The following is a 13,061-nucleotide window of genomic DNA, read 5'->3' on the forward strand; positions in this document are numbered from 1 at the left end:
CTGTTGCCTTGCTTGCTGACCTTGACCTTGATATCCTCCCTATGCTAATTCCCTCCTGAGTTCCACCCTCCTGAATGCTTAAGGGAAGTTCCTTGTCTGTGTATCCTGCATAATGGGCGTTAACAGCTTAGATACAAGATTGTAAAACATCAGTAGTGAACTTCTGCCCTCTGGGGTTCTCCCATTGTGCTGTAAGCCTGTATTTAAGACCTCCTCCCTCCTTCAATAAATGGCATTCAGCGTTAACGGGAGGTAACATCTGGGAGGAAACCTGGTCACCCATGATAGTTCTTGATTGTATGGATGAACAGGAAGGAGTTTGCCACAGGAGTAACTAGAGAGAGAACATTTTAGGCAAGAAACGGGGAGCACAAAAATCTCAAGACAAGGGAGAACGTGAGCTTTGAACACTAGGAAGGAGGCAATAGGCCGGAGCACAGTGCTGTACAAGGAACACTTGGAGAGGAGGTCAGACGTAATCTGCCCCTGCAGATGAGGTTTAGAAAGTTGGCTGTATACTTCGTGTAGTGGCAGAACCACCTAATCTGATTTATATTTAAAAGTAAAACACTTTGCAATGTGATACCACTCCTGACCACCAAAATGGCCAGATAATACAAACGCCGAAGGTGTGGGGCAATGGTAACTCTCACACACTACTGGTGGGAGTGTGGGCAACTGATTGGCTGATCTGTAAAGCTGAATCCCTGTATGCTTTCTGAGTCAGCCCTTTCATTCCCCATTCGGTACCGAATAGATCTGCGCACACACACCATTAAAGTTCTGCACGAGAGTGCTGTACTAACTCCAAATAAGAAACTGCACGAGTGCTTACTAAGATTAACACATGGATCTACAGTGCTGAGTTGCAAAGTTCAATGCTATAAGCAACAAGAATGAAGGAGCTTTAAGTGCATACAACAACGTTAGTGAATTCTACAACTTAACGTTGAGCAAACTATGACAGGATGACAAACTCAAACCAACTCTGTACAGAATCCAGCACTTCTAACAAGCAAGAATTCAGGGCAGTAGTTACCTTTGGAGAACCTAGGGGCTCTCCCTAGGGGAGATATGGGGCCTGGGATCCCATATTGTCTTACTTCTTGATCTGGATGCTGGTCACAGGAATGTGTTTGGTGGATTTCTCAAAATATCCCCTTGTTCTTGGCATGCCTGAGCTACATGGACTTTGACCTTGGAGATACAGAGTGATAAATATGGAGGAATATTTATTTGGAGCCATTGTTGCCCATCATGTACTTTTATGTTTATGATTAGAACTTCCTCAAGGGTCGTGGGCAGAGGAGATACATACATTAGGAGATCATAGCTTAGGGATCTTCTCAGGGTCCCATCTTATTCCAGGGGAAGATGAATCTCAAACTCAAGTCCTTGGACTCCTTCTGAGGCTCTCTGGTGTTCCTATTTCTCCATGATGCCTCTCTGGACTGGAACAACTGGTCCCTCAGGCCCCCATCAGCTCCATGACTCAGAAAAGGCTACATTTGCATTTGAGCATTCCAGTCTTGAAACTAATCCAGGGCACTACGGAGTTCTGACCGCTATCTTTATTTACACAGCCTTATCTCTAATTACCTTTAAAAAACAAAAACAGTGTTTTTGATTAAGAGGGTAAAAATATTGTTAAGACGAAATCAGGTCGGAGGCCCACTAAACTCTCAGGGAGAAATGGTTATTTTTACTGTCAGCTCTCCTCAGTTCCATTGCATGGATGTATGAAATTGTGTGTGACACATTTTTTTGCTGTAACCACAAAATTTCATGAATTTCCAGTCACTGAATAATGGAATAAATCGTCATTCCAGACAAAGAGAAGGGGGCAATTTTGAGGGCAAAAGCATTTCCTTGAAGACTTATTGAGAAACAGAAGCCTTGGCCACATCCACAGGGAGCAAGCCTTTATGGAACCAGTGTCCTGTGCCTTAGGCATGAATGTGAAGGTCACATTGTCCCCTTTGGATGAAGAGCTGGAGGCCAAGTGTCAGACCTATTTAGCCTCTATTTCTATTTATCTATAGCTGCAGCTAATAGCTAAGTGCTGTTTGTTGGTAGATAAGTAGGAAAGCATTTTGACCAGTTGAAGAGAGGAGGGATTATGGGGTCAGCTAGGAAAACTGCCTTCACTGTGTAACTATAGGGTGGGTCCTTTGCTACCATTTTATTTGGAATCTGTATCAATTACTACCATTTCATTGATAAAATACCATGACCAAAATGGATTTATGGAAGACAAGTTTACTTTGACTGACAGTTCCAGATGTGCAATCCATACCCTCAGGGTAGGCATGGCGGCAAGTTGGTGGCCAGAGCTGGAAGCTGATAGGTCACATCTTCAACCTCCGAAAGGATAAAGAGAGAGCAAGCTAGAAGTAGAGTGAGACAGAAAACCCTGAAATCCACCCCCTGTGACATACATACTTCCTCCAGCAAGTCTCAACCTCCTAAAGTTTTGCAAACAGAGTAACCGACCAGGCACCAAGTGCTTACATGAGCTTGTGGGGGACGTTTCTTATTCAGCCCACCACAGGATCGAATCCAATGGAGACTGTTTCTTCTTCCACACATAAAAGGACTCATGGGTCTAGAAGCAGAGCCAGGATCTTTGAGGTAGGAAACCACTGAGGGGCTTAAACAGAGAGGAGATCATTAGATACGTAAGTGGGTTTATTTTTTCACCATCCCCACTGGAATTGCCTGGCTGATCCTAGTGCCGGGAAAGAATGAGGAGAAGGGAGATGGAGCTGTGTTAGTTCTGGTGGTGTCGGTATGACTCAGTAACAGAAACAACGTATGGAAGGAAAGATTCTGACTCATGGGTTCATGGGGTTGAAGTCCATTGTAGTGGGAGATGTGGCTGTAGGGGCAGTGCTGCCCTTCACGGTTAGAGCATGTGGTGGAGATAAGTCATGTGTCTGCAGATGAGAGAGGAGAGCAAGCCGGCTGGAAACACAGAATGGGTTATCCCTTTAAGGCTGGCCCTTAGGGACCCACTTCTGCCACCCAGATCCTAACCTCCCAAAGGCCCCCAAAGCCTTCAAAAAAATACCATAAGTACCAAAGTAATCAAACTCTGAGTTTCTTAGTTGCTTTTCAACTGCTGTGATAAAACATGATGATTGAAGCAACTTATGAAAGAAAGTGTTTAATTTGGAGCTTGTGGTTTCCAAGGTCCATGATCATCATGGCAGAGAGAATGGCAGGCAGGCAGGCAGGCAGGCAGGCATGGTGCTGGAGCTGGAGCTGAAAGCTCACATCCGTGAGCACGAGGCAGAGAGAGCTCATGGGGAGGGGTGTGGGCTTTTGAAACCTAAGTGACACACCTCCTCCAATAAGGCCACACCTTCTAGTCCTTCCCAAGCAGTTCCACCTACTGGGGACCGAGTATTCAAATGTACGAGTGAGCTTACGGAGGCCATTCTCATTCAGACCGCTACAGTAAGCTTCCGAGGGATATTTCAAACCATAACATTCCAGGAGGGAAGAGTTAGGAGGCGACTGTGTGGTGTGGGTGAGAGACAGTGCACTTCTGCAACACATTGTGAACCATTAATTTCTCCTCCCTCCCATTCTTTCTGCTACCATCCCTACACATTTCATGTGTGTATCTGCCGCCATTCATAGTTTGTTTTGTTTTGTTTTTGTTTTGCTAGTTGAGAGAGGATCTCATTATTTAGTTCAGGCTGGCCTGGTACTCTCCATATGGCCGGAGCTGGACTTGAACCCCAAACAGTCCTCCTGTTGCAGCCTCCTGGGTACTGAGGCTAGAGACATGCACCAGCATAAGCCTAACCCCATAGCTACTACTTTGGTTTTCAATGTTCATATGAAGTTTCCCTCATGAGCCCCCGAGTAGGAGGGAGAGAATCTCATAATCCCTAAAATATAACTTTGGCAATTATGTATTTGAGGGGTTGAAGGACTTGCCCAGAGACCTCTTTCACATTGGAAGACCGAGGGAGAGACTGTCCAGTGTGGTGCACTTTGTCTCCTCCAGTGAGGACCCGATGACAAGGACAGGTACCCACCATCCTCTGTGACAGATGGAGACATTTGAAGACCTGGGAACTCAGAGGAGTCTGTCTCAGAACTCAGCAAAGTGTGGAAAAGTTGAACAAGGGCACAGTCCTGTTTCTGGGAAGGATTTGAGTGGTGAAAGAGCTTGTGTGAGGGAACGAAAGGTCTGGTGTCTTTGTCCTACATCCCACCCCACAGTGAGAAGAAAGATGGAGGCACAGGGAAGAGAAGGGAGTGGAGTCTGGCTGCTGAGGCACAGGCTCTCTTTCAGCTCCCACAGACGTCCTGTGATGTGTGTGTGTGTATGTGTGTGTGTGTGTGTGTGTGTGTGTGTGTGTGTAGTGTGTGAGATTTCTGTGGCTGCTGTAATAAATCACCACAAGCTTGGCTTAGGACAACAGGGATGTGCCTACTCACAGGAGTCCACAAGTCCAAACTGAAGGAGTCAGCAGGACCACATTCCCTCCAGAGTCAGTAAGGAGAGAATTGGTTGCCTCTTCCTGCTGTCTTCCAGTGGCTCCAGCATTCCCACATATCTCTGCTTCAGCTGTCTGTCACTCATTCTGTGTCTCTTATCAGATATCTTCATTGGAACTGAGTTTCCCCCGGAGGGCTCCAGATGCTTTCTTCTTGAGGTCCTTCACTTGCTGTGTTCTAGTCTTAGGTATGTGTATGTGTGTACATGGTGAGTGTGTATATGTGGTGTATGTGTGTGAGGAGGCCGGAAGTTGTGTTGGGTGTCTTTCTCGATCACTTTCTACCTTGTTTTTTGAAATAGGGGTCTCTCACTGAACTAGAACTTGTCATTGGGTACATTGGCTGGACATCCAACCCCAAGTGTGGTAGTTGTTCTTGGTTGCCAACCTGACTACATCTGTATTGACTAAACCTGAAGTTGCTGGATGTGCATACCTTTGAGGGAGTTTTCTTAACTAAATCATTTGAGATTCGAGACCCACCCTAAATCTGGGCCACACCTTCTGGTGACAGCCTGTATAAAGAACACAGAAGAAAGGAGCTTTTGATCATTGCCTGTTGGCCTTGGCTCTTACTGCCAAGTTCATGCCTTCACAGGTACCAGAGTCGACATTTTCAGGATTCCAGAGAATACTGAAGACCAGCAGAGACATCCACCCTTATGGACTGAACAATTAATTATTGAATTCTTGGACTTTACTTTGAGAAACAGCCTTTGTTGGGGCAATCAAACAATAAACTGTAAGCCACTCTAATAAATCCTATTAATATATATATATAACATACATCCCAGGAACTTCCTGTCTCTGCTTGTGTTTGAATTATTGGCATACACTACTTCTTTGGGCTTTTATGTTGCTGCTAGAGATTGAACCAAAGGCTCAATAGAGTTCCAACACTTCTCTCCACTGCTTTCAGCCTCCTTTCTCAATTGGGCTGCACCCTGGATGTTTGGTGAATTATTTACCTCCTAGTCTCTGTGACCAAAATATCTGACAGAGTCAGCTCAAAGGAGAGTAGGTGAATCTTGGCACACGGTTTCCTAGAAATTTCAGCCCATCATGGTGGGCAGAAAGCAGAGATGATGGCAGGAACCTTCAGGGGCCCGCGCCCTGTGACTCACTTCCTCCAGTTGCATCCCATCTCCCAAGAGCCCCACAGCCTTCAAAAGCAGATTTCACGAGTAGGGAACTAGGAACTCAAACCACGAGCTTATGGAGGGACATTCACATTCAACCCACAGCATCTGCACTGGTGTGCCTGCATGCATTTGGCTCTTGCTTCCTGATGGCCAGCTCTGTCTCTGGAGCCCCAGAAACAGACTTGCGAACATAGCAGGTCTGCTCCACTTGACGTGAGATGACCATTTGGGTCGCATGTCAACTACCTCAAGTCAGGGAAGAAAACAGATTCGTAAATAATTATAATAAAAGGTCTGAAGGGAGGGAAGGAAGGTTGAGGGGAAATAATGCAGAGACAGGGCTGCTGCCCACAGGGCAGCCAGGGACAGGCGAGTGTGGGGTGCCGGAAGGCTGTCCTGTGACGCCCCATGCCTGGTCGAGCTAAATGAACAGTGATGTTTTCCGTTATCACTCTCTGATTTATTCACTCAGCAAGGTGTCCTCAGGGCAGATAGCCATAACTGTCACTCCTGTGTTGAGATTCTAGGTGTAGAGTCATGACCCCCTCAAACACATTAGCATTCTTCCTCCCCAGACAAGCAAGCCAAATAAAACACACCCAAATGGGGATTCATTCTGGTTTTTTTTTTTTTTTTTTTTTTTTTTTTTTTTTTTTTTTTTAAGACAGGGTTTCTCTGTAGCTTTGCACCTTTCCTGGAACTCACTCTGTAGCCCAGGCTGGCTTCGAACTCACAGAGATCCACCTGGCTCTGCCTCCCGAGTGCTGGGATTAAAGGCGTGCGCCACTACTGCCTGGCTCATTCTGTTTTCTTGGCCAGCACTGGACAAAAGGTCCCACCTCTGAGGTCCTGCTAAGGACATGCCTGCTTTGCCCCGTGGTTCCACTTTCAGCCTGGACAGGACTCCTCTCCAGCTCCCTACACAGCCCTTTCCACGGGCCTTGATTTTTTTCATTGTCTGGAGGTGACTTTGTGGGTAGGGATGATGGGTCTTTTGGGGGAACTGCAAAGACAGCCTCTGGTTTTGAACAAGGCAGACCTCCAGGCTCATGTCTTCCTGAGTTACCATCTTTGTGGAGTCTTCCCTTCCCAGCTGTGTCCCGAAAGCTCCATTTTCTGGACCACTGACTTATTATGGGAAGGTGACTGGGGAATTGGGGTTCATAGGTCTTGACATTTTAATTCAGTCAAATAAATGGAACAAAAATGAAAAGAGACTCATGGAGATCTTTAGGGAAAACAGAAACCAAATTCCCCACATGAAGAGAGTGGAATGGCATTGGACGGCTTTCTGGAATTTCTGAGCTTGCAGGGGGGCCAGCACTTCAGAAGCTGATCCCACCCCTAGCATCCCCCTGGACTAAGTTCTACTCTAGCATGCGATCACCCCAAAGGGTCACAGTGGAAAGACAAGAGCAGGCTGTGGTGGGCGACACTGTGAAAACGGAAGTCATCTTAGATAATTCCATGTGCCTGACCCTGTAACTTCTCACAGACCCCTACCTCTTCTTTATAAACAATGTTTTTATTCTATCTATCTATCTATCTATCTATCTATCTATCTATCTATCTATCATCCATCCACCCTTCCATCTATTGTGTGTGTGTGTGTGTGTGTGTGTGTGTGTGTGTGTGTGTGGCGCGCGCGTGCGCACGCATGCGCATGTTTAGATGTGTGTGGTTGCAGGTGGGTGGGGGGCAGAGGGCAAACTGTTGGAATCAGTTCTCTCTATTATGTGGGTTCTGGGGATTGAACTCAGGTCACTGGACTTGGCAGCAAGTGCCTCTCCCTGCGGAAGCATCTCACTGTCCCTATACCCCCTTCTTGGTGGACCTTTGGCAGGTACTGGGGTTGTAGGAAGTTACTAAAAAGCTGTGTCTTGTGCTCACTTCCTCTCTGTCCTTTCAGTCTGTAAAATGACACTTGCTGAGTGTCTTCTTGGTGTCAGGCTCTATGCCAGGAGTGGAGGATCCAGAAAAGACGCCCCCGATGATCATGGAGATGTTGGGATGACTTAGTGTGCTAGTGGCCCTGCAGGGACAGAGTGGGATGAAGACCATTAAGAATTCTTGGAGCACAGAGTATCTGCAGTGGGTCGAGTTGTGCCTTCTCCCAAATTCACGTCCACATAGAAGCCCAGAATCTGGTCCTATTTGGAAGTAGAGACATAAAAGAGGCAAGCAGGCATAAAAGAGGAAACAGATGATGCCAGGCTGCATTTAGGCCCCTAAACCTGATGAGAACATCTTCCTAAAGATGGTTCAAGAGGAGAAAGCCATGTATATGAGGCAGGGGGCAGAGGCCAGAGAACATGAGGCATCTGCAGCCCCGGAACACTGAGCGTTCCTGGAGTCACAGAAAGAGAAGAAGCAGGAAAGACCTTTTCTAGATCCTGGGCAGGGATCATTGCCCTATCACGTCTTAGTTTGGGGCTTTCTCCTCCAGAACCATGAATAATACACTCAATTCTTCTAAAATACTCAACTGGTGTACCTTGTAAATGTAGCCCTAGGTAATGAGTGTCAACCCCAAGGACCCAAGATAGCCCTGAAGAAGAGCCACCAGGCTTCGGTTCCTGCTTCCTTGTCCCTTTTCATCTGAACAAGATGTGCTGGATAAACTCCATTGCTCTGTGGACCCTGTATACAGATCAGTGGCTGGGATGGGGGAGAGTACTATTCCTTGTTCACTCTGTGGTTCCCAGATAAGCATGATGCATGGAACACAGGTGATTCTGGGTACTATTTGCTGAGTTCCTAAAAGAGTGTTTGAGTGAACACCTGAGCAGAGGGGTAATATAGGCAGAGGTGGACCAGTCAGTGAGAGGAAGTGTAGTGTGGACAGCTGTGGAAATGGAGTGGGAGGATTTTCCATCGGCAGGGCTAATTGTTGGCCCTTGGTGAAAGCAATTAGAGAAGTTTTTTCATTGAGATCGTATAGATTAACCAGTAGCAAGGGCAGGCAGACAGATGAATTAACAAGAAGAAAAAGCCCGAGCTGTGTGCCCATTGTCCTTCTATGGCAGACACTCGATGGTCCAGGAAGACTCATTATCTGCTCAGGGGTTAAACACTCCATTTCCAGATGTGTACGGTGAGGCTTAGAGAGAGAAGGCAGCTGGGAAACTACTGTCCCGCCAGCGAGGAACAGAACTGGAATCTGAGCCCCAGTCTTCTGCTCCCAAGTTCCTGTCCTCTACACTACATTGTCTGCTTACATCACCAGCTGTTTGGGAGAAGGGGTAGTCAGGGTCCCCGAGGCTGACATAGACGTTAATGCCTTCCAAAGTCTTAGATAAATAGAGGAGGAATTCTCTGGGAAAATGACCCGAGAAGAGAGTGAGCTGGTGGAGCACTGGGGTTCAGGGCACCAGTAGTGTTCGGGGCCAGTAGCTGTGTACCTCCAGCTGGCTTCCAGCAGGATTCTCTGGGCAAAGCTGTCGTTGTCTTCCTATTCCATTGCACTCCACTCCATTGCACAATGATGTTCATTATCCTCAGATCTTCAGTATCTGAAAACTTATTTTGACTTTATGTGTATGGGTGTTTTTCCTGCACGTATGTCCATGCACTAGCAAGTGTTCCTAACTCATAAGCTCTCTCTCTAGCCCCATCTTTGATCAGTTTTAAAGGTCAGGCATCATCTGGGTTCCTACCTCCTTTAAGCCAGGCAGCTTGGTAATTAAGTCCTTGTTGCTACAGAGTTGCATGGACAATCCAAGGCCCTAGAGGCCAGTGCACTTCTTCATCTGCTCACTTATTCCACCAAACTGGTTGCCAAGAACTTAGTGAGTGTGACCCTGGGGTCTCCAAGGACTAAGACGCTGCTTTGCCCCCATGAAGAGCTTCTATTCCAACTCATGTCAAGAAGATCTTGTGATGGGAGGGTTGGGAAGGTGGGTCAGTTGGTAAAATGCTTGCCATGCAAGGATGGGGATCTGAATTCAATCCCCAGTGCCCATGTGAAAGGCTGGACATGGCGGCTTGTGCTTGTAATCCTCGCGCGAAGAATAAGATGGGGGCTGGGGGCGGTGTTGGGGACCGGAGGATCCCTGCAGCTTGTTAGCTGGCCACTCTAGGAATAGTCAAGCTCCAGGTCAGCGAGAGACCCTGTCTCAGAAAACAAGGTTATTCGGAGGTTTGAGGAAGAATGGCATTCACACGCACACACACACACACACACACACACACACACACACACACACACACACACCTGTGCACTCCGACTTGTACATTTGCATGAATATCTGCATGCATGCATATGCACACACACAGAGACAAATAAAAGAAATAAGTTCCTGCAATGGTACTGTGTGGAAACGGCTAGAACCAAGGAGGAAAGGCTGGGTAGGAAGGTTGGAGAAAGTGTCACAGAATAGAGGAGACGAAGGTGGAGAAAATGCCCGCTAGGAAAGTCATCATGGCAGACGGAGTCGTGGGTGCTAAGACACAGGGCCATGATGGGTGTGGCATGGTGGGCACGGCATGGTGGGGCTGGGGGAGATTTTAGATCCGGGAAGAATACAGTGTGTGAGCAAATCCAGTCACAGGGTGTCCTCTGGGACATGCATATTTTGTTGGAGATGGTAAAGTCAGTCTGTCCTGTTTGGGGATTTGGTTGTAAGGGATAGGTACTTAAGACTCTATGTTCTTGGCCAGAGAGAGTAGGTGCAGAGGAGTAGTCACCTTTCTGGAAGCCTTGGAGGTGAGTGTCACTTGGAACCCCTGGTGCTTATGAACAGAGAATCAGGCAGGCTCTGTGTGGGATGGGCCCATGACAGTGTCTGGTGGGTGCCCAACTCAGTATCTGTGCAGTCACTGCTGTGTGTGTCATGGTGACCCCGGGACAGCCAGACCTCCTTTCCAGACATCTACTGGGAATTGGGCTGTGTAGACCCTGCCTGGCCCTGAGGGCTGGCCTCCCCTCCAAGCCTGCTCCCTTTGCCCACACTCCCTGACTCAGTTTCTTCCTCTGCCACCGCCTTCTCCTTCCTGCTGGCTCTCTCACCATGGGATGGGCTGTTTGATATTTTCTTTGGTGTTTTCTTTGCTGGCCCTTGATCAGTTTCTTCTCCTACCCCTTCTCTTGCTGTCTGTGGAGATGATTAGTCAAGCCACTTGACTTTTTTTTTTTTACTTAAAACTTTTAGTTTAACTGCTGCTAGCTAAATATACTTTGACCTCGGCGCTGGCCTTTGAGGCTGTGCTCAGCCAGTGAGACCAAGGCAGACTCGTGCCAAAACCATCTTTCTCTTTCGCTTTGGACAGAGATTATCCTCTGCAGACTGGAAAGGATTGTTTGCACGCTGAGGGTTGCTTTGCAATGCAATCTGGATTTGGGGTTTGGTCAGCAGGGGGCTTAGAGGTGTAGGCGTGGAGACGCCCCTTCCACGAAGGCACTCTGGACTCACAGAGTTGGCCTGTGGCGGACCACCTTTCTTTATGAACCCTAGGAAGTGGTTCACATAGTTCTTCTGTCCCCCAGGGAGACTTGGATGAACTTTAAATAACCACAGCTCAGGGCAGCTTATTAATGATTGGACTGAGAGGGGAGGGGGAGAAAGCCATGTCTCCTACAGGATATTACAGACAGCATGACTTCCCCATCCCAGAAAGCAGACTTGTATAAAAGTATTTCAGTCTCTAGGCTCCTGGCCATGTCATGTCATGCCCACCTGGACCTACCAAATCCAGCTCTGGGTGAGAAAGGGGGCCAGAGGGAAGGACAGAATGATGCTTAGCTGAGGAGCTTGGACTTTATCCAGCACTCACATGTCCTTCCCTCTGAGTCAGAGAGATCTCCGAGATGATGCGGATCTAACATCTTTCTTCACTTATCAGAACTTCAGTTTATTTATTGTATGTTTATGGAGGATCTACAATGTACATGACAGCCGCTGAGAGAGCCCTGGGGAGGCAGAAGACAGCGGGACAGGTGTTGGGAGTGGGGGTGGGGGCAGGGATTGTGGGAAGGTTGACCAACTCATTACAAATAAGATGAGGGCCTTTATTATTTACTTTCCTTGTTTTAATGACAACACATCTGGCCGAAACAACTTGAGGGAGAAGGGTTTGTTCTGGCTCACAGTCTGAAGGTGCAGTCCATTACGGTAGGGAAGTCATAGCAGCAGGAACATGAGGTACAGGTCACATGGTACTCACCATCAGGGGCATGAGGTACTGGTCACACGGTACCCACCACCAGGGACATGAGGTACTGGTCACACAGTACCCACCATCAGGAACATGAGGTACTGGTCACACAGTACCCACCATCAGGGACATGAGGTACTGGTCACACAGTACCCACCATCAGGAACATGAGGTACTGGTCACACAGTACCCACCATCAGGGACATGAGGTACTGGTCACACAGTACCCACCACCAGGAACATGAGGTACTGGTCACACAGTATTTGCCATCAGGAAGCAGGAAGGAGTGAAGGCTGGCACTCAGTTGGCATTCTCCTTTTTAGTCAGTCCAGGACTCCAGCACATGGACCACTGGTGTCCACATTTAGGATGAGTCTTCCCATTTCAATGAATCCAATCTAGAAACTCATTCACATACATGCCCAGAGATTTGTCTACCAGATGATTCTAGATCCAGTCAAGTTGACCATCAGCATTAAGTACCGTGAGGATCTCAAGGAGAAGTATAAGAGACAATGGAGGCCATTTAGAGAGTTGACCCCAGCCCCAGAGGGCCTCCTTGATGCAGAGCCTCTTAGTCTGCTGGGTAAAGTATGGATTGAAATCACAGCAGGTGAAGTTAGGAGCCTCTTTATCAGTGGAGGCGACTTCACATACAAAGACCTGGGTGGGGGTGGGGGGTGCCCATGGTGGGGTGCAGTAGGAAGGAAGGTAAGGAAAGACAGAGGGAGGTGGGGAAACAGAGGCAACCTCAGTGACGGACGTGGCAAAGGCTGAAGCAGGTGCTGTAGGATTCTTGAAGGCTATCAAGGACGGATAAAAGATTGGGAAATCTGAAGCATGTTAAGCTGGACAGTAACATGACCGGGAAAACAGAGCTGTACACATTCTTCAAGGAAAGTTATAGGGAGGATTGGGAGGCTCCTGTCCCTCTAGGAGACAGGCTGGAAGATGAGGAGGGATGGATTGCCCCAGAGAAGCCACAAGGCGGGCACAGGGACGGGGGTATTTTTTTTATCTGTTTTAGGGATGTCACCGGGAGGATGAATTGGTAGAGGGATGAAGGGCGGTCAGGAAATGAAGACACTCTGAACAGAGATCTGGGGACATGGAAGTGAACCATGAAGGCTGAAGTCTGGGAGAAGGAAGAGGAACAGCAAGTGTGAGCGTGGGGAAGGGATGCCTGGGATGTGCAACCCTGAGAGCAGATGCCTGGGATGTGCAACCCTGAGAGCAGATGCCTGGGATGTG

Source organism: Peromyscus leucopus, chromosome 20, assembly GCF_004664715.2.
Source record: "Peromyscus leucopus breed LL Stock chromosome 20, UCI_PerLeu_2.1, whole genome shotgun sequence".
Lineage (NCBI taxonomy): Eukaryota > Metazoa > Chordata > Mammalia > Rodentia > Cricetidae > Peromyscus > Peromyscus leucopus.